The sequence below is a fragment of the Lissotriton helveticus genome, chromosome 5_1 (genome assembly GCF_964261635.1).
Source record: "Lissotriton helveticus chromosome 5_1, aLisHel1.1, whole genome shotgun sequence".
Lineage (NCBI taxonomy): Eukaryota > Metazoa > Chordata > Amphibia > Caudata > Salamandridae > Lissotriton > Lissotriton helveticus.
Window position 1 is genome coordinate 991,793,040 of NC_136065.1, and position 6,000 is coordinate 991,799,039.

Consider the following 6,000-nt stretch of genomic DNA (forward strand, 5'->3'; position numbering starts at 1 on the left):
TATACGTTCAATTCCACAATGTGTATCATAATACTTCCAGCAAACATTCTCACACTACTGTTTCAATATTGTAGTGAGCCATTCAGCAGTATGTGTTTATCTGTATACTGTGGTACAACTGAGGCTGTTATAAATTCAATCAGGTTCTTTCCTTGCAGTCTTGTAAATATCCACCCACTATCTAAGTACTCATGCTTTAAAATAGGCCTTAGGGCATAGACTGCTTCAAAACCCTTATAGATGATGTATGCAGTCTTCTACGTACTTGCAAATTTGTGTTTTATACATTCAATTTACTAGTTTGTATCGTTACACTTCCAGCAAACACTGTTGTTTTAGTTTTGTAGTGACTCATTCATCGGTATGTAGTAATCCTATCACTACATTAAAACACTAATGGGCACATATACAATAACTGGCATATCCCCAGGAATATGTCAGTTATTGTGCTCCGTGACACTACCACCATGGATGCGCCGTATTTACAATGCGGTGTACCATGGGACAAAAATGGCACATATATGTGATGTATCTGTGCTGTAAAGGTGATGCATTGTTTAAGTTATGTTGGAAGTGCAACGTATCTCTAGCAATGGTCTCGGGGCCCTATGCTCAGACTGCTGTGTCAATCCTTACACCTGCTTCAAGGTAGTGCAGGGTTTTGACACAGCATGAGCGCAAAACTGACAAAGTGAAATCTTGTAGATTTTAGTGAGCCACTTTTAGGAGGTGTTCCTGCGCCGGAACGCCCCCCCCCCCATGTAGGAATGTCTCCTTCTGGTACAGGGATTTACAATGTGACGCACCTCCCACATACGTCACATTCTAAATACCACATACCATGGCGCATCTTTTGCACCACCGCTTTATCAGAAAAGTGATGCAACGGTGGTGTAAAAGAGGTACAAGGGTGTTGTAAATCTGCCCCTAACAAACACTTACAAATTCACCCAGGCAGTTTCACTAGCAGTGAATTCTTTTTGAATTTACTTTTGTTATTATTTTACATTAAAAATATGAAATGTAACTTTAAAAATAAATTAAATATTAGTATTTATAATAAAAATGTAGGCAATTACTATAAAAAGAAAGAAATATAATAATTAGTATATTTCAAAATGATCATTTACAAAACCTTTGAAATTCACTGAAAAAAACATAGGTTTCACACACGTCGTAGTTAGGAATTAGCATTTAAAAAACCTTAGAAATTCACTGAAAAAACCATAGGTTTCACCCGTGTTATAGTTAGCTGAACATTTCTCTCTTACAAAACCTTTGAAATTCCTCTGTTATAGTTAGCTCAGCTAACTATAACTTGCGCGCCCGCAAGGCACTGCTGATGACGTCATATATTACATCATTCATGACATGGTCAGTGACATCACTCATGACATCACTGATGACATCTCAAATGACATCCCTGATGACATCACTGATGACATCTTCCTTGTGGCAGACATCCTCTCACTGTAATATAACCTTTGATACACCCGATCAAAAATAGAAACTAACATTTTCAATAAAATGGAGATAGCAATTCCAGTTAGAACAATCTATTCAGTAATTCCAAAATCTACATACACATCCACTCATTCACCAACATTTCTATATAGTCACTCATACATTTACTCACTCATCATATGTACTCATACGCCAATATATCCTGTTATACACCGGCACTCATCTGTAGAGTTACTCACACATATACTCACACATGCAAATAAACTATCAAACATCCATTTAGTTGCATATACAGCTATATGCACACCACTACACTAACTTCTACAGAATCTTAGACATACTTACTCTCTTAAACAATCACTTATAGAAACACATAGTTATTTATACAGGAAGTCTTAGAATCTATCGCTCTCACATATACTCACTTATATACATCAATACTCGTATATACTAGTTTAAAACATATGTACTTACTCATAAAGATACTATTGAGACAGTCATTCACTCACAATCACACCCATACACACTCATCCACCCATACAGTCGTGCACATATGCTGTCTTCAAAACACATACAAACAGTGAGTCAGTCATGCATCTGTGCGCTAAGTAATACTCCCCACCGAACCGTACAAACACTCATTTTGGTATTCAAAAAACCAACTAATAACCTATATACACACTCATGTAGCTACTCACCAACCCATGCAGCCACTTATATACAAAGTGAGACACTGATACAGATATTTAAATATTTAAAGATTACTCGCTAGTACACCTATTCACTAAGATATACTTAATAAGTTAGTTATACAATCAATTTTACAAAACAAAACATCCATTTAGACACTTATTTACTCATTTATTCTTCCATCGACCTTTAGATATATACATATATAAAAAATATTTATTTTTCAGAAAGACACACATTCACTGGATGATGTCATCAGTGAAGTCATCAAGGATGTCATTTGAGATGGTAATTACAAGAATACTGAGCTGTTCCTCAATTAAAGGAATGTATGTGTCCCTTTTGTGTGAAGGATGTTGTAGAGTCACTAGGACTCCTGCAGTTGGGCATCCATTATGTTGGATGTAATGCCCTCACACAGCCTTTCAGGTGTCATGCTTCATCATCGGGGCTTGCTCCTCGTTGTGTCGGCCGTGCAATACCCAACGGGCAACACCTCAAAGAGGGGGTCTTTGGCGGAGATCTTTTATCCAACTGCCGTGTAGATGAAGTGCGGGTGTGGGGCCCGGACTGCGTAAACGTGTGAGTGTGAGTTTAAAATAAAGCTGGGGGTACCGGGGAATGATTTTATTCTGGGGGTCCCCTGCTCTAATTAAAAGGAAACTATCCGGTACTTGCTGGAATATTACGCTCCAAATTTGCTACTGACGGTATAGTATGTGCTATGGTTGGTCGACATGTTTCTCTCTATAAGGCAATTAGCTAGCGATTCTTCAGGACCTATCAGTAGAGAGTGTATCTAAAGTGTAAACTGTCTACTTCAATGTGGTTGATGTCTAATAGTCAGACAAACTATCAAATGTGTGTAGCTCACAGAAAAATAGGTGTTTCCTGCGTCATATCTCTGTCGGTCTGCATCTACCTCGATTGGGAGAAAAGGAGCAAATCACAACAGGTATACATGTAAAACCAGAGGGTGAAGAACATACATTCCTAGTGCCATGCTAGATCCAGTGCCGCTAGCATGTGAGTTTAAAACTAAAATGAACACGTGTTCATGCAGATCCTTAGTGAGCTATGTGGTGGGCATGCTCATTTGGATAATTCCACCTTAAGATTAAAATTGATACAGTATTTACAAGACACGGATTCGCGTCCACAGTCTAGGGTGGGTTGGATTCTAACTCACCTAGTCTGCTGTGTATACAGACCCCAACAGTGTCAGGCGGGCTGTATAACGTGTTGAACCTTCACAAAATCTGGCAGTTTATAGGAGGAAGCCATTATTTGAATGCTAAGAACTGATAGTGTGTATCACTAGCTTCTAGTTACACAAACCCCTCAAATAAGTTAAATTAAAGGATGCTGGTAAGTCCATTATCCTTATCTGGCGTCCTTAATTGCCATAAAGAACTCACACAGCGTGGCCCTTCCTATGTCTATGGACCTTAATCCCTTAATTACCTGGGGATTCTTGCCTCTGTGTTGCCTGTATTTAATACTTATTGCTGGTTTGGTAATGTCCCCAAGTATAGGGCGGAGCCCTTGTTGATTTGTCCGGGTTTCTTAATAAAGGGAGATGATGCATACTAACAGGTAGGTCCCCACACTGCATATCCTAATGTGAATACTGCTCAACTTCCACTCTTCATGGGTGCGCTATGTGGCGTTACTTAGTATGTCAGTCATACCTAGGCATCTTGTCGTACCATCATGCTTGTTATTGCGTATTATAAAACCAAGGGGACTCAACTGATAACCCCTCAGGATGCCGGCCTGCGTGTCCTGAGTGATTATAATAGTAAGGCTGTAGTAGCAACCCATTGCACGTTACCAAGTATGGTCTGTAGTGTTAGGGAGTCTGGTGACGGCCGAGTCCGACTAAATGGTGATCATACTCAGGGGCTCGTTCGTGCCCATGTTGGTGTCTTAGTGCGTTAGTTGCAGTCGCAACTCAATTCGCGTTACCATGGGTGGTCTGCAATGTTGGGCAGTCTGGTAACAGCCGAGTCAGAGTAAATGGTGATCTTACTCAGAGGCTCGTTCGTGCCCATGTGGGTGTCTTTGTGCGTTTGTTGCAGTCGCTACCAAGTGCCCTGTCAAATCAACAGACTAGTTGTAAACTCCATTTGAAACTTGCCTTCTCTGGTGGATATAGTTGGCCCTTACAGTGTCTTAATTATGCCCCGTGGTGTCGCAACTCCTGCTAACCTTCGGGAGCTAACTCGATGATGAAGCATGACACCTGAAAGGGTGTGTGAGGGCATTACATCTAACATAATGGATGCCCAACTGTGGGAGTTCTAGTGAACCTACAACATCCTTCACACCAAAGGGACACGTACATTCCTTTAATTGAGGAACAGCTCAGTATTCTTGTAATTACCATTGTTTTTAGGGCACGACTGAGACTGGAGCTACCACTCACTAAGAGTGGTGATTGCCCTTCTTCCAACAGATTTCTCCCTTTCGTTGTAAATGATGTCATTTGAGATGTCATCAGTGATGTCATGAGTGATGTCACTGACCATGTCATGAGTGATGTAATATGTGACATCATCAACAGTGCATTGCGGGCGCACAAGTTATAGGTAGCCGAGCTAACTATAACGGAGGAATTTCAAAGGTTGTGTATGAGAGAAATGTCCAGCTAACTATAAAATGGGTGAAACCTATGTTTTTTCAGTGAATTTCTAAGGTTTTTTTAAATGCTAAATCCTAACTATAACGTGTGTGAAACCTATGTTTTTTTCAGTGCATACATATATATATGTATATATATATATATATATATATATATATTCACTGAAAAAACCATAGGTTTCACACCAGTTATAGTTAGGTGGAAATTTTAATTGCATAAAAACATTGAAATTCCCCCGTTATAGTTAGTTGGACTCACTATAACTTGCGCGTGCAATGCACTGCTGATGACGTCACATATTACATCACTCATGACATGGTCAGTGACATCACTCATGACATCACTGAAATTTCCACCTAACTATAACTGGTTTGAAACCTATGGTTTTTTCAGTGAATATATATATAATATATATATATATATATATATATATATATATATATATATATATATATTATATATATATTCACTGAAAAAACCATAGTTTCACACCAGTTATAGTTAGGTGGAAATTTTAATTGCATAAAAACATTGAAATTCCCCCGTTATAGTTAGTTGGACTCACTATAACTTGCGCGTGCAATGCACTGCTGATGACGTCACATATTACATCACTCATGACATGGTCAGTGACATCACTCATGACATCACTGAAATTTCCAGCTAACTATAACTGGTGTGAAACCTATGTTTTTTTCAGTGAATTTAATATTTAATAGGTTTTTTAAATGCTAATTCCTAACTATAACTGGTGTGAAACCTATGGTTTTTTCAGTGAATATATATATATATATATATATATATATATATATATATATATATATATATATATATATATATATATATATATATATATATATATATATATATATATATATAACTTGTTTAAAACCTATGGTTTTTACAGTGAATATATATATATATATATAAAATTTCTATGACAAAATGAAACTCCTCATTTTGTTCCTTTTCAAATGAAATGGATTAAGTGTTACCACTTTTTTCCAATCAAGATGACTTCAGGTGTGCCATACTTTTGTCATAAGTAAGACTGTTAGCGTTCTAGTTGTTCTTTAGAACACTCTGGGACATTCTGTCATTGGGCTATAGTTGGGCTACATCTGGCTGATATTTGGGCTACATTTGTTTTTTTTTGTCTCTGGTGGCCATCTTTGGGCTACATTGGGCTACATTGGGCTACA